The following is a 21744-nucleotide window of genomic DNA, read 5'->3' on the forward strand; positions in this document are numbered from 1 at the left end:
GGTGCTCACCAGAGTCAGCCTCAGCCACCTCACAGCTCACCAAGCACAGCACCGTACATGTTATAGTGGCTGTGCTTGGTACTACAACTCCAAGACCATTCACTTGAATGGGGCTGAGCTGTGCCTAGGCCATGTGACCAATTAACATGATGTCACATGGCCTAGGAAGAAGCCTAAGTGATCACAGATGGGGTCCTGGGAGTCAGACCTCGGCTGATCTGATATAGATCAATATTAGAATTATCTATGGAGGATACAAATCTATGGGAAAAAGCCAAGAAAAATGTTGTATGTCTAAAAACACTTGAAAAAAACCCCCACTGAATTGCCTGGCATTTTTAACAAACAAAAAATATGCTAAAAAAAACCACTGCATGTGGCAGCAGCCTTAGGCCTCATGCACACGAACGTATTTTCATTCCGTGTCCGTTCCGTTTTTTTTGCGTATACTGAGCCATTCATTTCAATGGGTCTGCAAAAAAAAAAACGGAGGGTACTCCATGTGCATTCCGTTTCCGTATGTCCGTGTTTCCGTTCCGCAAAAAAAATACAACCTGTCCTATTATTGTCCGCATTACGAACAAGGATAGGACTGTTCTATTAGGGGACAGCTGTTCCGTTTTGCAAAATACAGATGTCATCCGTATTTTGGGCGGATCTGTTTTTTGAGGACCGCAAAATACATCAGGCCGTGTGCATGAGGCCTTAGTCATGCAACAGTTGCACATTTCACTTGGAGTTGTGTGAATGAGGGTAGGTTCATGCGTTGCTGGCATTTTTCAGCACTTATGAAATGTAAGTGTCGTTTTATGAACCTGCATTCTTTGGTGCATTTTTTGCAGTGAAAACACCAGCTCCAGATGTTAGCTGAAGGTCTATGGGAAATATGAAATGCAGGACACACAAGTGTAGTTTTGCTAATTTAGTTTTTGTGCATTTTATTTTTATGTCTTTTCAAAAACGTAGCACGCTGTAACCATCATGGCGCTTTTTCAGGCGTTTTTATATCACCTTCATTATAGGGGACAAATTCCATGAAAAGAAAGTTAGTGGTAAGACAATGTAGGGGAGGTTCATCAAAACTGGTGTAACGCTGGGTTTAGACCTGAGCGTTCGGGATGTCGCGCTCTGTATGCGCGATTGTACCGGCTTTTGCAATCGCGCATACAGAGACAAGCAAACGCCCATTGTCGCGCGTACCCGGAAGTCTATGTACGGGAACGCGCGACAAGACGCCCCAAAGAAGCTCATGTACTTCTTGGGGCGTCGGGCGTTTTACAGCGCGATCGTACGTGCTGTAAAACGCCCAGGTGAGAACCATTCCCATAGGGAAGCATTGGTTTCTCCTTGTTGAGCGTTTTACAGCGCGTAGGAACGCGCTGTAAAACGCTCAGGTCTGAACCCAGTCTAAAGGAAAACTAGCGCAGTTGCTATTAGCAACCAATCAGATTCCTCCTTTCATTTTCCATAGGAGTTCTGCAAAATAAAAGGTGGAATCTGATTGGTTGCTATGGGTAACTAAACTAGTTTTCTTTTACACCAGTTTTAATAAATCTTCTGTGTGGAAAAAATTTATGAAAAAAAATACTGCAAAATGCAGGTGCTCTAAAAACATACATGCAATTATTCTTGCATATTTATAGCCCCAAAAATGCGAGACAAAATTAGTGTGTGTAGGGCCCCTTAGGCCTCTTACACGAGCGATACGGATTGTGTCAGGATCTCTTCAGTGAAATCAGCTTTATCTGCAATTACATTTAGGCCTCTTTCACATCGCCGTGTGCTGGCCGGGCACGTGCTGCGGACCACAAATTGCGGTCCACAATGCACGGGCTACGACCGTGGGGCAGCCGCATGATGATCTCAGACCCTTTCACTGGAATGGGGTCTGCGATCCATCCGTTCCGCAAAAAGATAGAACAAGTTTAATATTTTTGCGGAACAGAAGCGCAGAATGGAAGATGTTCCGTGCTTCCGTTCCATTCCGCACCGCATCTCTGGATTTGCAGACCCATTTAAGTGAATGGTTCCACACCTGTGGTGCGGAATGCACACGGCTGGTTACATGTGTATTGCGGAACCGCAGTATGCAGCCCGCAATACGGCCGTGGAATGAATACGTTTGTGGGAAAGAGGCTTTAGGATCTGTTGTTCCGTTTTTTTTTTTGTTTCCGTTGTGTTTCCGTTTCTGTTCCGTTTTTGTGTTCCGTTTTTCTGTATGGCATATACTGTATACAGTAATTACATAGAAAAAATTGGGCTGGACATAACATTTTCAATAGATGGTTCCGCAAAAACGGAACGCATACGGAAGACATACTGATGCAATTCCGTATGTGTTCTTTTTTTTTTTGCGGACCCATTGACTTGAATGGAGCCACGGAACATAATTTGCGGGCAATAATAGGACATGTTCTATCTTTCAGCAGAACGGAAAAACGGAAATATGGAAACGGAATGCATACGGAGTACATTCAGTTTTTTTTTTGCGGAACTATTGAAATGAATGGTTCCGTTTACGGAACGCAAAAAACGGCCTATAAACAAAAAAAAATGGTTGTGTGAAAGAGGCCTTAGAGTCCATTCACACGTCCGTAAGTGTTTTGCAGACGGTACTCCGTGTGCATTCCATTTCCGTGTTTCCGTATTTCTGTTCCGCAAAAAAGTAGTGCATGTCCTCCTATTATTGTCTGCAAATCATGATCCGAGGCCCCATTCACGTCAATGGGTTCGCAAAAAAATATGGAACGCACACCGAACACATCCGTATGTCATCCGTATTTCATCCGTATTTTTCGGATCCATACTGTAGAAATGCTTTGCCCAGCCCCTATTGCTCATGTGTTTGGTGATTAATAGGTTACTGTTTCCGTTTCTGATCTGCAAAAAACTGATCGCATACGGAAACCATACGGATATGTTTTGTGGAATAACGAAATGGAAGAGGACTTAAATCAGAGAAAAAAAACTCAGATACGGAAAAACAGACTGCAAAACAACAACAGTCATGTGCATGAGCCCTTGCGCTGTAGTTTTTAAGCATGAAAATCTCTGCAGAAAAAAACTTGCGTAATCCACAACATGTGTAGGTGCCCAGCACTGTTTCACCATGCATGGAGGGTTGATTTCCAAAATAGAAAGGACAATTTTTGATTACAATGCATTTGGAAATTCTTCAGAGTTTTTCACTTTTTTCACATTCTGTTATGTTGCAGACTTGTTTTTCCCATCAATATCACATAATGACAAAGTGAAAACAGAATGTTCAAAATCTTTGCTGAATTATTGAAAAGGAAAAACTAAAATATTGCATTGACATAAGTATTCAGACCTGTTACTCAGCACCTTTGCAGTGACTACAGCCTTCAGTCTTCTTGAGTATGATGCCCCAAGGTTTTACGCTGGGTTCAGACCTGAGCGTTCTGAAACGAGCGCTCTGTATGCGCGATTGTATGGGCGTTTACAATCGCGCATACAGAGACAGGGGTGCACACATTGTCGCACGTTCCCGAATATCTATGTGCGGGAACGCGCGACAAACGCCCAAAAAAAAGCTCAAGCACTTGTTTGAGTGTCGGGTGTTTTACAGCGCGATCGTACGCGCTGTAAAACGCCCAGGTGAGAACCATTCCCATAGGGAATCATTGGTTCTTGCCTGTTGTGCGTTTTACAGTGTGTAGGAACGCGCTGTAAAACGCTCAGGTGTGAACCCAGCCTTAGGGTTTTTAAGCCATTCTTCTCTGCAGATCATCTCAAGCTCTGTCAGCTCTCTCCAGAGATGTTCAATTGAGTTCAGATCAGGGCTTTGGCTGGGCCACTCAAGGGCATTCACAGAGTTGTCCCGAAACGATTTCTGTATTGTCTTGGCCGTGTGCTTTGGGTCATTGTATTGTTGAAATGTGAACCTTTGGCCAAGCCTCAGGTCCAGAGCACAGTGGATCAGGTTTTCTCTATTCAGCTTTTCCTCACCTCTGACCTGTTTGCCTCTCCCAGCATGCTTCACTTTAGTATTGGGTATATAGTATTGGGTATTGGGCAGTGCCTGGTTTCCTCCAGACATGATGCTTAGAACTGAGGCCAAGTTCAATCTTGGTGTCATCAGACGAGAGAATCTTGTTTCTCACAGTCTGAGATTCCTTTAGGTACTTTTTGAAAAAACCCAGGTAGGCTTTCATGTGTCTTTTATCAAGGGAAGGCCTTTTTCTGGCCACTCTGCAATAAAGTGTGTCAGGGATGACTGACCTGGATGTTCTTCCCATCTGCATGCTGGTGCTCAGTCAGAGTGACCATGACCGTGTTTCAAATGTCTTCCATTTAAGGCTACTTTCACACTTGCGTTCAGAGTGGATCCGTCTGAGACGGATCCGCTCATATAATGCAGATGATGGATCCGTTCAGAACGGATCCATCTGCATTATATTGTAAAATAAATTCTAAGTGTGAAAGTAGCTGCAGACGGATCCGTCCAGACTTTACATTGAAAGTCAATGGGGGACGGATCAGTTTGAAAATTGCACCATATTGTGTCACCTTCAAACGGATCCGCCCCCCATTGACTTCCATTTTAAGTCTGGACGGATCCGTCCGCACGGCCAGGCGGACACCCGAACGCTCCATGAGGCAGTTCTGAAAATTCTAGAACATGTCCTATTCTTGTCCATTTTTTGGACAATAATGTGTTTCTACAATAGGGCCCGCAGAAAGTGTGTGATGCACACAACCAGTATCTGTATTTTGCGGACTTCAAAGTGGCAGTGGCCGCGTGCATGAGCCCTAAGAGGAAGAATGGAGTTCCACTTTTGTATAGAGATGGGTTCATTTACCCAAAGTATTAGCTAGGATCCTGCAAACCCAGGGTATCCAGGCTTCTCTCTAGGATGCTCATTGCATCATCAGCATCCTGAACTATATCTCTGTCTGTAAAGGAAATACTTGCAGTGGTAGATATGATCAGCCGAGGCAATGTTTCATTATTAACATTACCAGGTGGTTCATGACACAACACAACATATGGTCGTAGTTTTATCACCCACCCAAAGCAGGCAACGAGAAGTCTGCATCAAGGGAAATTAAGTAATATTTTGGGGGAAGAGATTGGCCCTTGACCAGGAATGGTCTAAGTTTTCCGTTTCCTGGCTGCAGATTCCCTTTAATAAGATACAATACTTGGTATGTGTATAACAAGAGTGTTGTATGCAATTTGTCTTATTTGAATACTTTTAGTACTGGATGTTATTACATTAAGGCTACTTTCACACCTGCGTTAGGTGCGGATCCGTCTGGTATCTGCACAGACGGATCCACACCTATAATGCAAACAATTGTATCCGTTCAGAACTGATCCGTTTGCATTATGAAGAAAAAAGTCAAAACAGATCCGTCCTGACTTACATTGATAGTCAATGGGGGACGGATCTGTTTTCAATTGCACCATATTGTGTCAGTGAAAACGGATCCGCTCCCATTGACTTATATTGTAAGTCAGGACGAATCCGTTTGGCTCCGCATCGCCAGGCGGACACCAAAACACTGCAGGCAGCGTTTTGGTGTCCTCATCCAGAGCTGAATGGAGGCGGGACGGAGCCAAACTGATGCATTCTGAACAGATCCTTATCCATTCAGAATGCATTGGGGTTGAACTGATCCATTTTGAACCGTTTGTGAGATCCCTGAAACGGATTTCACAAACGGAATTCAAAACGCCAGTCTGAAAGTAGCCTTACCCATGGATATGACTTATATTCTGCATAGAGATGGATACACTGTACTGTATGTTGCCTGTCTTGTAATAACCAGATTGTGAATTAAAATACTAGCACAGTGACTAATGTGTGGCAGCACCCTTATATATTCAGAAAATCACTGGCTCATGAACATGGCCCTTTTATGCATGAGACATATGTTTATTGCCAAGGACAAGATTGAACTTGGGAAAGGCTGATTGCACATGACAGAATCTAATCCTTTTCTTTGCCCTAAAAATAAAAACCGCCATGTGTATGAGCCCTTAATCTGCACATATTGATAAAAAAAAGCTTGTCCATCTATGGTGACCATGAACAAAGTGTGTGGAGGACAAAACGTGAAAAGGGGCATCCATGCACAAGGAAGACTGCATAGGAAATACTGGGGCAGACTTGCTAACCCTATACAGAACTGTGCAACATATTTAGACAGGTGCGGAAAAAAGTCTGCAGAGTAGGAATGCTTTTAAAAATAGTTTATTTTTATCAATTTTATCAAAGTGAATAAACAAAAGAAAACGCTAAATCAAATCAATATCTGGCGTGACCACCCGTTGCCTTCAAAACAGCATCAGTTCTTCATCAGTACACTTCATTAGTTCACTTGTACACAGTTTTAAAAGGAACTCAACAGGGAGGTTGTTCTTAGAGAACTAATCACAGATCTTCCGTGGATGTAGAATTGCTCAAATCCTTCTGTCTCTTCACGTAAACCCAGACAGACTTGATGGGGTTGAGATCAGGGCTCAGTGGAGCCATACTATCACTTCTTGTTCTTTACGCTGAAGATGACATTGGCTTTATGTTTGGGGTCATTGTCCTGTTGCAGAAAACATTTGGAGCCAATCAGATGTCTCTCTGATGGTATTACATGATGGATAAGTGTCTGCCTGTATTTCTCAGCATTAAGGACACTATTAATCCTGACTAAGGGTCCATTCACACGTCCGTTTTTTCTTTCCTGATCTGTTCCGTTTTTGCGGAACAGATCAGGACCAGATCTGGACCCATTCATTTTCAATGGGTCCTGGAAAAAAAAATCGGACAGCACAATGTGTGCTGTCCGTTTCCGTTGTTCCGTTCCGCATGTCCGTTTAAATATAAAACATGTCCTATTCTTTTCCGCAAAATTCGGATCCTGGTACAATACAAAGTCAATGGATCCACAAAAAACGGAAGACATTCGGATGTCATTCCGTATGTCATCCGTTTTTTGCGGAATCCGTTCCTGGAAACACATAACAATTTTTTATTTTTTTTTCAATTTTTTTTCAAAGAAATCCAAACAACTTTATTTGATTATTGAAATGTATACATGTTTCCGTTTTTTGCGGATCCGCAAAAAACGGATGACATACGGATGACATACGGAAACACTTTCAGGAACAACGGATCCGCAAAAAACGGACCGAAATTCGGATTATAGAAAAATACTGACGTGTGAATGTAGCCTTAATCCTCAACTCCATTTCCTGAATGACAACCCCATGCAGTGAGACTATGCAGCTTTCTTCCAGAGAAGGTTGGGATGGTGAACTCACTAAAAAGAAGAGCTTGCATGCATTTCCTCTTAAAATATACTCTCAAGAATTTTTGGTGATGTCAATTTTCCACATCACTGTAAAAAAAATCCTGCAGTTTTCCAACTGGCCACTAAGCCTAGTAATAGGCTGACAATGTCTGTTCTGAATAGATCAGCTTTCAGTAATCATCCCATTAGCATCACAGGTAGGATTGCAATAACAGGTATCTATATATAAATAAAGGCTCACGCACATGACCGTACTGTATGTATTTTGTGGTCCGCAAAACACGGATTCGGAAAAACACGGATTCGCAAAAATACGGATTACATCTGTGTGCATTCCATATTTTGCAGAACGGAACCGCTGGCCCCTAATAGAGCAGTCCTATTCTTGTCCGTGATATGGACAATAGTAGGATATGTTCTATTTTTTTCCAGAATTTACGGAAACGGACTGCACACGGAATAACTTCCATTTTTTTTTCCTGCGGACCTGTTGAAATGAATGGTTCCGCACCTCTGGACAGGTCCCAGGACATGTCACACTCTCCCATATAAGTCAATGAACATCTCATGTGGCTGCTCCAAGGCATATCTCTAATTGCTGTTAACAGCAGCTCAAGCAAAATATATAATCATGTACAGAAAATTTTATTTTAAAAACTCTACAGAAAATAAAAACAGCTCAGTAAGGCCTCATGCACACGACCGTTGTGTGCATCCGTGGCCGTTGTGCCGTTTTCCGTTTTTTTTCGCGGACCCATTGACTTTCAATGGGTCCGTGGAAAAATCGGAAAATGCACCGTTTTGCAGCCGAGGCCGTGATCCGTGTATCCTGTCCGTGTATCCTGTCCTATTTTTTTGACGGACAACGGTTCACGGACCCATTCAAGTCAATGGGTCCGTGAAAGAACACGGATGCACACAAGATTGGCATCCGTGTCCGTGATCCGTGGCCGTAGGTTGCTTTCATACAGACGGATCCGAAGATCCGTCTGCATAAAAGCTTTTTCTGATCTAAGTTTTCACTTCGTGAAAACTCATTTCCGACAGTATATTCTAACACAGAAGCGTTCCCATGGTGATGGGGACGCTTCTAGTTAGAATACACTGCAAACTTGGTACAAGACTGCCCCCTGCTGCTTGGCACCACCCGATCTCTTACAGGGGGATATGATAGCACAATTAACCTCTTCAGGTGCGGCACCTAAAGGGGTTAATTGTACTATCATATTCTCCTGTAAGAGATCAGGGCTGCCAGGCAGCAGGGGGCAGACCCCCCCCTCCCCAGTTTGAATATCGTTGGTGGCACAGTGTGTGCCCATCGCCCCCCCCTTCCTCCCTCTATAGTTAAAAATCGTTGGTGGCACAGTGTGTGCCCATCGCCCCCCCCTTCCTCCCTCTATAGTTAAAAATCGTTGGTGGCACAGTGTGTGCCCATCGCCCCCCCCTTCCTCCCTCTATAGTTAAAAATCGTTGGTGGCACAGTGTGCGCCCACCATCGCCCCCCTCCATCTTCCCCCCCCCCCATCATTGGTGGCAGCGGAGTTCCGATCGGAGTCCCAGTTTAATCGCTGGGGCTCCGATCGGTAACCATGGCAACCAGGAAGCTACTGCAGCCCTGGTTGTCATGGTTACTTAGCAATAGTACAATAGTAGAAGATTCATACTTACCCGCTTGCTGCTGCGATGTCTGTGACCGGCCGGGAGCTCCTCCTACTGGTAAGTGACAGTTCTTTAGCAATGCGCCGCACAGACCTTTCACTTACCAGTAGGTGGAGCTCCCGGCCGGTCACAGACATCGCAGCAGCAGGCAGGTAAGTATGAATCTTCTACAATTGTACTATTGCTAAGTAACCATGGCAACCAGGGATGCAGTAGCTTCCTGGTTGCCATGGTTACCGATCGGAGCCCCAGCGATTAAACTGGGACTCCGATCGGAACTCCGCTGCCACCAATGATGTTGGGGGGGGGAAGATGGAGGGGGGCGATGGGCACACACTGTGCCACCAACGATTTTTAACTATAGAGGGAGGAAGGGGGGGGGGGAGCGATGGGCACACACTGTGCCACCAACGATATTCAAACTGGGGAGGGGGGGGTCTGCCCCCTGCTGCCTGGCAGCCCTGATCTCTTACAGGAGAATATGATAGTACAATTAACCCCTTTAGGTGCCGCACCTGAAGAGGTTAATTGTGCTATCATATCCCCCTGTAAGAGATCGGGTGGTGCCAGGCAGCAGGGGGCAGTCTTGTACCAAGTTTGCAGTGTATTCTAACCTGAAGCGTCCCCATCACCATGGGAACGCCTCTGTGTTAGAATATACTGTCGGAAATGAGTTTCACGAAGTAGCTCATATCCGACAGTATATTCTAACGTAGAGGCGTTCCCATGGTGATGGGGATGCTTCAAGTTATGTTCGGGTGTCCGCCTGGCCGTGCGGAGGCAAGCGGATCCGTCCAGACTTATAATGTAAGTCAATGGGGACGGATCCGTTTGAAGATGACACACTGTGGCTCAATTTTCAAACGGATCCGTCCCCATTGACTTGCATTGTAATTCAGGACGGATCCGTTTGGCTCCGCACGGCCAGGCAGACGCCAAAACGACTTTTTTTTCATGTCCGTGGATCCTCCAAAAATCAAGGAAGACCCACGGACGAAAAAACGGTCACGGATCACGGACCCCGTTTTTTCGGACCGTGAAAAAAAACTGTCGTGTGCATGAGGCCTAAAAAGGATGTATATAGTTGAGGTATGCATCCATAGACATCTATGCACATACTGTACAGTGCATCCATAAATGAAATATCTATACATACACTTCTACGTACGTATGTTTAGTTTTCATAGCCATGGTATCCATACATAGACAGTGTGTGGAATATGGTAATTGAGGTAAACCTAATTTTCCTTTTTATCTCTTTTGTCATATCTTCTAACAGCAATAAATCACTGAACACAGCCATGAATGCAGGATTTTTCTTCTCAGGGATTTCTGCTTTCCTAACTAGAATGGAGAAGCATGACCCTATTCACTAATCGTCAATTATTGAAAAGCTTAAAAAATTCTGCTGGCAAAAGAACCAAAGTACTTACAACATGATGGACTGATGCCAGACTGGTCGTGCACCGCCAGACAGGGCTAGATAAACTGTATTACAGGAAGGATGTGGATGGAAAGTGTCCATTCCACGTAGGCCTCTTTCACACGAGCATGACGGATTAGGTCCGGATGTGTTCAGGGTGCGTTCAGTGAAACTCGCACCATTTTGCAAGCAAGTTCAGTAAGTTTTGTCAGTAGGGCCGGACCAGGGGCGAAGCTGTAGGGGGAGGCCATCATGACGATGGTTTGGTTAGTGAGGGTGAGGCAGGCAAGGGTTAAGTGTAGGAGGCAGTGGTGTTCCCAGGGTGTTTGGCACCCGGGGCGGGTCATTTCTCTGGCACCTTTCCCACAATACTTGACCACATACCTCTTACATCCAGGGACATCTCCTGTCATGTAGACCTTCTCTTTCCTCTTCAACTCAGTTAGACCGCCATGAGAAATTTTTTCAGCCGCATCTTGTCTCTACAGAGTTTGTAACACAGACACATTAGATTTCTACATTTTTCCATCAAGCTCCTCATCCTGGTGTCCCCACAATACCTGTGCCCGTTGCGCCCCCCAATGCCCCAGGTTCTATACTGCTGAAAAAATAGTGACCCTAATAGACATAATTGGGGTAATTTATCAAACTGGTGTAACGTAGAACTGGATTTCCAAAAGAGCTGTCAAATATGACAGGTGGAATCTGATTGGTTGCTATGGGCAACTAAGCCAGTTCTACTTTACACCAGTTTGATAAATGACCCCAAATGTTCCTATAGTGTCTAGAGCAGCTATAATGTCCCCTAGAGTGCCCCCAGTAATAACACCCTATATTGTGCTCCAGGCAATAATCCATGTATAGTGTCCCCAGAAATAATAGAATGGCCCCTACAGTGCCTCCCTAATAGAAAGGTCCCCATGCTGCCCTTATACAGTAATTTTCCCCACACTGCCCCCATACAGTAGTGTCCCCCACACTGCCCCCCTACAGTAGTGTCCCCCACACTGCCCCCCACACAGTAATTTCCCCCACACTGCCCCCCACACAGTAGTGTCCCCAACACTGCCCCCCACACAGTAATTTCCCCCCACACTGCCCCCACACAGTAGTCCCCCCACGCTGTCCCCCACGCTGCCCCCACACAGTAATGTTCCCCACGCTGCCCCCCCCCACAGTATTGTCCCCCACACTGCCCCCCACACAGTAGTGTCCCCCACGCTGCCCCCCACACAGTAATGTCCCCCACGCGGACAGGGAACTATGCGCACCGCTCCCTGCCCCGCCGTAGTATGCGGGACTGGGTCACGGGTGTCAGCGCTTCAGCAATGAGCGCTTCCATCTGTATTGATGGAAGCGCTCATTGCTTCTGGGCCTGCTGGCACCCCCGTCAGACCCGGCACCCTGGGCGCACCGCCCCCCCTGGGCACGCCACTGGTAGGAGGCAGTTGGGAGGGCGGCAGAGTTTTTGCTATGGTAAAAGAGTAGGAGTGGGCGGGCTAGTGGGCTTAAGTGAGAAGGAGTAGTTGGAGCAAGGCGCCATTTTATGCGCCATATATATATATATATATATATATATATATATATAAAAAAGTAATAATCAGTTGGTGCCTCCGAGCTGCCGTTCAACGGCTGGGGGCAGGATGGAGTCGCCAGTTTATCTGGTTTGTGTGGTGTTATTGGGGCTTCTAGGACCTCCCTTGTCTGTGCTTTAAGGGATGTTAGGTTGGTTATTTAACTGTTATTATGTTATTTATTTTATTTAATAAAACGGCTGTTGTGGCCAATTAAAATACAAACCGTTGTCTGTGGTTATTTAATACGGGGAATAAAGAGCTGGTGGTGGTTTGGTAGAGACCCGAACAGGTAACCAATACCATTGTCATGCGATTGCGTTCAGTTTTTTCCGGGCGGGTGCAATGAGTTTTGATGTGTTTTTCACGTGCGTGATAACAAACTAAAGGTTTACAAGCAACATCTTCTAGCAACCATCAGTGAAAAACGCATCGCATTCACATTTGCTTGCGGATGCAATGCGTTTTTCACTCGGCCCTGGCCCCATAAAAGTGAATGGGGCTGCGTGAAAAACGCAGAATATAGAACATGCTGCGATTTTCACGCAACGCAGAACTGATGCGTGAAAAACAACGCTTATGTACACAGACCCATTGAAATAATTGGGTCAGGATTCAGTGTGGGTGCAATGCGTTCACATCACACATTGCACCTTCACTGAAAACTCACTCGTGTGAAAGGGACCTTAGGGTTGTCCTATGATTAAATAAGCCATTTCCCTGCTAGATCACGTGTATTTCTTTTACTTTTATTGCTCCTATATTCCATTTTGAGCTGTGGTCACCGGCATGTACATGTATTTTGGCACAAAGTAAGCAAACCAATAGATGGGAAAGCCCTTTAACCCTTAGATTTTGCTTTTTTTTAAAAATGTTATACTCCCTGCCTTCCCGAAGCCATAACTTTTTATTTATCCATTCAGGTTTTTTTTTTTCAGGACAAGTTGCACTTTCTAATGTCACCATTTAATATTGTATATAATGTAATGGGAAGCTAGAAAAAATGTCCAGACCCATTGAACTAGAATGGGTCTGTAATCCATCCGCACCGCAAAAAAATAGAACACGTTCTATTTTTTTGCAGTGCGGAGGCACGGACAGAAACCCCATGGAGGCACTCAATAGTACTTCCGTGGGATTCTGTGCCTCCGTTCCACACAGCTCCTTCCGGATTGTGGACCCATTCAAGTGAATGGGTCCTTATCCGAGATGCGGGGTGCACACGGCTGGTGCCTGCACATTACGGATCTGCTGTTTGCGGGCCGCAATATGGGAACGGCTGGGCAACAGCCGTGTGCATGAGCCCTTACAAGGAGAGAGCTGCAGTAGAAAGGACACACCCTCTGAGTTGCCAGCCTGGAGATAATCTAGCAGAGCAACTGGAGCAGTGAATAGGGAGATCTCTGGATCCATGTGAGGTACAGGGCTGGTTCTAGCTTTGCTAAAAAGGTATTGTGATGTACTATATGATGTCTGATTTTCATTTTTTACATCAATCATGACGTAAGCCCTTTATATTTTATTGCTCTGGGCTCAGACGGTGTTAGTGTGGGACTTTTCGCCAAGCAAGCAAGGATACTGCTGCTATATGGAAAATTTTACTTTTGTTGGTCTGCAAATGTGGCACACTTTTACCTAAATTAAATTTTTCTGGGGTGTGGCCCGGGCGGTGAGCTGGGACTCTTGGCCAGTCATGTAAGGCCCCTTTCACACAGGCGTTGGGGATTGGGGCCAGATGCGTTCAGGGAAAATGGTGCGATTTTGACACTAAAACAAGTCTGTTTTCACTGCGATTGCGTTCCATGTTTGCGTTTTTTCCACGCTGGTGCAAAACATTTTAATGCGTTTTGCACGCGCGTGTGAAAAATTGTCATGTTTGGTACCCAGACCCGAACCCGGACTTCTTCACAGAAGTTCGGGTTTGGGTTAGGTGTTGTGTAGATTGTACTATTTTCCCTTATAACATGGTTATAAGGGAAAATAATAGCATTCTTAATACAGAATGCATAGTACAATAGGCCTGGAGGGGTTAAAACATTTTTTTAACTCACCTGATGATGATCCACTTGATCGCACAGCACGGCATCTCTTCTGTCCTCTTCTTTGAGGAATAGGACTTTTGATGACGTCATTGCGCTCATCACATGGTCCATCACATGATCGTTTACCCTGGTGATGGATCATGTGACGGACCACGTTATGAGCGCAGTGACGTCATCACAGGTCCTTTTCCTGTGCACAGCAAAGATGAAGACAGAAGAGAAGCCGGGCTGCGCGAACAAGTAGATTAAGGTGAGTTATATATTTTTTTAACCTCTCCAGCCCTATTGTACTATGCATTCTGTATTAAGAACGCAATAATTTTCCCTTATAACCATGTTATAAGGGAAAATAATAATGATCGGGTCCCCATCCCGATCGTCTCCTAGCAACCGTGCGTGAAAATCGCACCGCATCCGCACTTGCTTGCGGATGCTTGCAATTTTCATGCAACCCCATTCACTTCTATGAGGCCTGCGTTGCGTGAAAACTGCAGAATATAGAACATGCTGTGATTTTCTCGCAACGCACAAGTGATGTCTGAAAATCACCACTCGTGCACAGCCCCATAGAAATGAATGGGTCCGGATTCAGTGTGGGTGCAATGCATTCACGTCACGCATTGCACCCACGCGGAAAACTCGTGTAAAAGAGGCCTAAGAGTTCTGCTGCTATATGGAAAATGAAATGTTCATCAGTAAGCAAATGTGGCGCACTTCATGCCTTTGCCTAAATTTAATTTTTCTGAACTCTGGCTCAGGCGGTGTGGGTAGGACTATGGCCAGGCATTCTGACCCTGTTAGGCCTCTTTCACACGGGCGTCAGTTTTTTTGCCCGGATAAGAGCCGGGTGCGTTGCGGGAAAATGTGCGATTTTCCCACGCGAGTGCAAAACATTGTCATGTGTTGCACTCGCGTGAGAAAAATCGCGCATGTTTGGTACCCAAACCCGAACTTCTTCACAGAAGTTCGGGCTTGGGATTGATGTTCTGAAGATTCTATTATTTTCCCTTATAACATGGTTATAAGGGAAAATAATATCATTCTGAATACAGAATGCATAGTAAAACAGCGCTTGAGGGGTTAAAAAAAAAAAAAAAAAAAATTTAACTCACCTTCGTCCACTTGATCGCGAAGCCGGCATCTCCTTGTGTCTCCTCTGCGCTGAACAGGACCTGGGGTGAGCTGCTCCATTAAATACCGGTTAAGGACCTGCGATGACGTCACTACGGTCATCACATGGTACGTCACATGATCTTTTACCATGGTGATTCACCATGGTAAAAGACCATGTGATGACCGGAGTGATGTCATCACAGGTCCTTAACCGGTATTTAATGCAGCAGCTCACCCCAGGTCCTGTTCAGCAGCAGAGGAGACACAAGGAGATGCCGGGCTTCGTGATCAAGTGGACGAAGGTGAGTTAAATTTTTTTAATTTTTTTTTTAACCCCTCTAGCGCTGTTTTACTATGCATTCTGTATTCAGAATGCTATTATTTTCCCTTATAACAAAATAATAATGATCGGGTCTCCATCCCGATCGTCTCCTAGCAACCGTGCGTGCAAATTGCACCGCATCCGTACTTGCTTGCGGATGCCATCCGATTTTCACGCACCCCATTCACTTCTATGGGGCCTGCGTCACGTCAAAATCGGACTATATAGAGCATGCTGCGATTTCCACTGAACGCACAAGTGATGCGTTAAAAACAACGCTCATGTGCACAGCCCCATAGAAATGAATGGGTCAGGATTTAGTGCGGGTGCCATATGTTCGCTGCACGGATCGCACCCGCACGGAAAACTCGCCCGTGTGAAAGGGGCCTTAAGGCATAATTTCTGGATGCTTGGTTCCCTAACAAGTCACTCCTTTTTTTTTAATCCCATAACACTGTGTGTCTTTAATCACCATCAGCCTCTGATAAGGGACAATTATTGGAAGCTTGGAAATATGAAAAAGCAGAACCGGCACAGTGAGTTTTTAAACACACTGTTAGTTAACTCCATCAAACATGCGTTTACCAATAGCTGTGTACGCCACTCTGACAAGATTTGTTATTGCTTCGGGAGGGGGGAGAGAAAATAAAATAATAATTATAAGGGGTAACATGCTTTCCTAAAAATTCTGTGCCCTAGGAGATCAGAGGGTGTTATATACCAATGTTCTGGGAAATTGCAGCCCCTTTGGTTCGGGAAGAATCAATAAGGGTCCAAACTGAACTTTTTAAAAAAATTCTGTGAATCTGCATCTAATCTCAAAAGGTTCACTCATCGCTACCAAATAGCAGTCATTTTTTGTAATAGCCAAAACATAGGTAACATTTTTTGTATTAGCCAAAACATAGGTAACATTTTTTGTAATAGCCAGAACATAGGTAAAAATTTTTGTAGCAGAGATAAGCAAATCTTTAGAAATTCTCTTCTTCATTGATTCTCCAAAATACAAATGACTTTGCTGTGAATCTCCAAGCTGATGAATGAAGCCTACTGTTTCTAATTAGGAACAACAAATAGACTAACAGTGTGCTAGTCATGGCTGGACTTCCCTGTCTGTCACACTTTATATTTTGAAAAAGAAACCTCCTTTTTCTCCTCTATGTGATAATTGTACACATTGTATACATTTCAGGAGAGACTTGTTGAACCACGTTGATTAAATGGAGCCCATTGTTACAGCAGTTATGATAAGATGGGTGGTATAGTGCTTGGCTTTAAAAAAAAAATCATGTTTATTTGCTTAGAAATCTTTCCTGCCAGATGTACTAGTATATAAAGGCAGGCTGTGTTTAGAAGTGTGTGCTCTGTAGACTGCTTTTATACAGAGGCATCCAGTAAAAAATATGTAGCACAGGGTATGCGTTTTAACATGAGAACATATGGCTGATGGCCGACACTGATTTCCTATACATCTATTGGATGTATACGTCAAGCACTCCGCCCTATGTATACCTTCGGCGGAGACTGTTCAGACATTGCAGAATATTTCCAACGCTCATCTATACATTGAAGGGATGAAATGTTTAGTGAAAATCCACAGCATTTCCACAATAGAATATGCATGAGCCAAATGTGTAAGATCTGCAAGAATGCTTGTTTTTCTGTGCAGAAACTGTCCATTTCATGTGATTGGTGTTTTCAAAATCCCATCCATATGTATTTGGGTGATTTTGAGTAGTGATGAGCGGCAGGGGCTATATTCGAATTTGCGATATTTCACGAATATTTGGGTGAATATTCGTCATATATTCGCGAATTAGAGATTATTTTCTTGATTGAAAAAAAATCGGCTTGCGAAATACAGGCGTGGGTCACTTTTGCTACATTTTCCAAGCTGCTAGACGTTTCCTGAGACTGGAGAAAATGGTTGGCCCGGCAGAACATTAAAAATGCCTTTATATGCAGTTAGAGTGCGCCAATATATTTGCGATTGCACTAATCGGCACTAATGATGCAAAGATTTTGGCGCAATACGCAAAACTTCACATTTTAGCAGGTCTGCATGTATGTATGGAAAGCAGAACCTATCACACTAACACCCTGCAACCTATCAGCTACACTATATCAGGATATAATCTACACTGACTATCTCCCACTAACTATCTGTATTAGGCCCCATGCACACGGCCGTGTTTCACAGCCGTGTGCGGGCCGTGGAACCGCGGCCTGGATCCCTCCTGAGAGCGTGCGCTCCTGCTCTCAGGAGGGATCCAGGCCGCGGTTCCACGGCCCGCACACGGCTGTGAAACACGGCCGTGTGCATGGGGCCTTATATATATGTAGTGTGGAAAGCACAGAGCACAGCAATGACACTGCTGTCTCTCTCAGAACTTTAAAAACTACAGAAAATGGCTGCTGAGGAGGTTCTTATATAGTAAGGGGTAGGCAACTTTCCTATTGGTTGCTAGGGATGTTGCTAAGCTCAAAGACATTGCAGCCTTCTCATTGGCCCACAAGCAAGAAGGGAGGTTACTGATGAAAAAAAAAAATCAAGAATATCGAAAATTAAGACTATATATCACTATATTCTAAATATTAACACATTCACAACTCAGAAGGGAAGGAGCACGATATGGTAATTTTTGCGGGATGAGGTGATGTTTTCATTGGTACCACTTTGGGGTACATATGACTACACTGTCTGCACAATTATTAGGTTAACCCAAAATGTTAATAAACCTCAAACCTGAATATTTAACCCTTTCATGACCAAGCCATTTTTCACCTTTCTGCCCAGGCCATTTTTTAGCAAATCTGACATGTGTTACTTTATGTGGTGATAACTTTAAAATGCTTTTACTTATCCAGGCCATTCTGAGATTGTTTTCTCGTCACATATTTTACTTCATGACAGTGGTAAAACTGAGTAAAAAAAATAAATATTTTTTATTTATAAAAATAAAATAAAAAATTACCAAAAATTTTGAAACATTTGCAAATTTCCAAATTTCAATTTCTCTACTGTTATAATAGATAGTAATAACTCCAAAAAGAGTTACTACTTTGCATTCCCCATATATCTACTTCATGTTTGGATCATTTTGTGAATGCCATTTTATTTTTTGGGGACGTTAGAAGGCTTAGAAGTTTAGAAGCAAATCTTGTAATTTCTCAGAAAATTTCCAAAACCCACTTTTTGAGGACCAGTTCAGGTCTGAAGTCACTTTGTGAGGCTTACATAATAGAAACCACCCAAACATGACCCCATTTTTTAAACTAAACCCCTTAATGTATTAAAAATGATTTTACAAACTTTGTTAACCCTTTAGGTGTTCCACAAGAATTATTGGAATATGGAGATGAAATTTCAGAATTTCACTTTTTTGGCAGATTTTCCATTTTAATGTTTTTTTTCCAACTAACTAAGCAAGGGTTAACAGCCAAACAAAACTCAATATTTATTGCCCTGATTTTGTAGTTTACAGAAACACCCCATATGTGGTCGCAAACTGCTGCACGGGCACACGACATTGCGCAGAAGGAAAGGAATGCCGTATGGTTTTTGGAAAGCAGATTTCACTGGGATAATTTTAAGCTGCCATGTCACATTTGAAGACCCCCTGATGCACCCCTAGAGTAGAAACTCCAAATAAATTACCTAATTTTTAAACTAAGGGATAAGGTGGCATTTTTTTTGGGTACTATTTTAGGGTACATATGATTTTTGGTTGCTCTATATTACACTTTTTGTAAGGCAAGATAACCAAAAATTGCTGTTTTGGCACCGTTTAAATTTTTGGTTATTTACAATGTTCATCTGACAGCTTAGATCATATGGTATTTTTATAGAGCAGGTCATCACGGACATGGCAATACCTAATATATGTACTTTTATTTATTTATGTAATTTTTACACAATTATAGAATTTTTAAAATAAAAAAATAATGTTTTAGTGTCTCCGTAGTCTGAGAGCCATAGTTTTTTCAGTTTTTGGGCGATTGTCTTAGGTAGGATATAATTTTTGCGAGATGAGATGATGGTTTGAATGGCACTATTTTGGTGTGCATATGACTTTTTGATTACTTGCTATTACACTTTTAGTGATGTAAGGTGACCAAAAATTGCTTTTTTTTACACTTTTTTTTTACACTGTGCACCTGAGGGGTTAGGTCATGTGATATTTTATAGAGAAAGTCTTTACGGACGTGGCAATACCTAATATGTATACTTTTTTATTTCTGTAACTTTTATACAATGATATAATTTTTTAAACAAAAATAAATAAATAAATCATGTTTTAGTGTCTCCATAGTCTGAGAGACATAGTTTTTTTAGTTTTTGGCCGATTGTCTTTGAGGGATCATATGACTATTTGATTGGAACTATTTTGGGGGGCATATGACTCTTTGATTGCCTGCTATTGCCGTTTTTGTGATGCAAGGTGCCCAAAATTTTATTTTTGATACATTTTTTTTTTTTTACCGTGTTCACCTGAGGGGTTAGGTCATGTGATATTTTTATAGAGCAGGTCATTACAGACATGGCAATACCTAATATGTACACTTTTTTTTATGTAAGTTTTACACAATGATATTTTTTAAACAAAAAAATTAATGTTTAGTGTCTCCATAGTCTGAGCGCCATAGTTTTTTCATTTTTTTTGGCGATTGTCTTAGGTAGGCTATCATTTTTGCGGGATGAGATGACAGTTTGATTGGAATTATTTTGGCGGGATATGACTCTTTGATCGCTTGCGATTACAGTTTTTGTGATGTAAGGTGAGGTGCTTTTTTTTACACCGTTTTTGTTTTATTTTTATTTTTTATGGTGTTCATCTGAGGGTTTAGGTCATGTGATATTTTTACTGTGGTTTTCAGCATAATAGACTAATATTGCTTTGGTTTTTCCAATGTGACGCTGGAGTAAGATACAGCTTACATTTAGACCATTGCTGGATACACTAAAGTTATGTAGAGGCCGGTGCCTCTACATAACTTTGGAGGATCCACCACCAGCTATAGGGGTTATTAAGACCAGCGTAATAAATGACCCCCAAAGTATTTAGCTATGAGAAAGTGTTGGAAATACAACTCCGGGTAGCTTGCATAAGTGTTAAACACATACCTTACATTGTGAGACATTTTTTACATTTTAAATTACATGTCTAAAAACAGTGACCAGAGGCACTTTTCACATATCACAAGTGGCAAAGATTTCATTAAAGGATTGCATGGTATGCCATATTCTACACATCACACAATTATAAAATCTATCAAAATTTGACTATTAACCACAAATAGTGGTTAAACAACACATTTTCAATGTATGACAGAAAGCTGAAAGGCATTCATCAATCTCCTCCAATATGTGCTGTTAGAACAAGACCTGAGTGAAAATAATGATTAATGTGTCATAGTCACATGTCAAAGATTTTGATTAGTGAGGTCTGAGAGCCGAGACCCCCACTGATCGATCGCTAATAAGAGGGGAAACAAGTGCTCGCATAGGAGGCTGTCTCCCCTCACTGCAGGAGACGAGCTCATACACTTCTATTGAGCTTGTCTCGTGCAGCGAGGAGAGACACCACTCTGTGTGAGTGCTTCTTTCTCCTTGTTTTAGCAAAATGTGGGGGGGTCTCAGCACTGATTTTATGTCACTATGACCTATCAAAAGTACAGGGACACTTTAAATACATTATTTGGGCAGCCAGTCAACTGAATTGCTGCCATGAAATACAAGGGAAATGTCTGGCTGCCCATGGTCTCTCCCAGATAAATCAGCTGTTTGCAGAGGGTTTGTGCAGTGACTCCACATTAAAGGGTGAAAAGTACAGTTTTGTTTTCAAACAATGTAAAACATATAAATTAAGTTGTAAACGGTTTCTAAACTGTATTCAACAAAAGTCTACAATTTCCGAAATAATCATAACTAAACTGAACTAGAGAATCCATGACGTTCATTTTATCTTATGAAACACTCCCTCTCTACAAAGGAATACTGATAATTCATCAGTCTGCTTCTATCAGTACAATATGCACTCTTCCCAGACCTAACTGACTTTCTGACTAGCCCCAGGCAGTACACTACTGACAAAGCTGCACATTCTGTGCTACGTTCTGAGGGACACAAACATCTCCCATGTAATATTTTACATGGATATCGATGTGTTGTGTAAGTCTAATGAAAATGGGCGAAAGAGGACTCACCTCCGGTAGTTGCTGCAATCGCGCATGAAGTGAAATAATCTGCAGCTGTTGGGCAGAGAGAAGTACTCTGATTCATTTTCTCCTGAGAGGCCAGGATACCCTGCCTTCGTGGGAGGGACAATGTAATCC

At 43.1% G+C, this 21744-nt stretch overlaps 1 protein-coding gene across 12 annotated transcripts in view; it reads right to left on the reverse strand.

Annotated features, from left to right (window-relative positions):
* CMKLR2 (chemerin chemokine-like receptor 2) overlaps positions 1–21704 on the reverse strand; it is a 53728-nt gene extending 32024 nt beyond the window's left edge. For 5 of the 12 annotated variants that reach the window (XM_044303413.1, XM_044303414.1, XM_044303419.1 and 2 more), the window contains exon 1: positions 21616–21704. The gene's annotated coding sequence lies outside the window, so the exon portion shown is untranslated. Of the gene's footprint in view, positions 1–10741; positions 10793–21615 lie in introns of those variants that run through there. The other 7 variants (XM_044303418.1, XM_044303417.1, XM_044303422.1 and 4 more) reach the window with 4 other exon arrangements.
* Between the last annotated feature and the right edge of the window lie 40 nt (positions 21705–21744).

Source organism: Bufo gargarizans, chromosome 8, assembly GCF_014858855.1.
Source record: "Bufo gargarizans isolate SCDJY-AF-19 chromosome 8, ASM1485885v1, whole genome shotgun sequence".
Classification (NCBI taxonomy): Eukaryota; Metazoa; Chordata; class Amphibia; order Anura; family Bufonidae; genus Bufo; species Bufo gargarizans.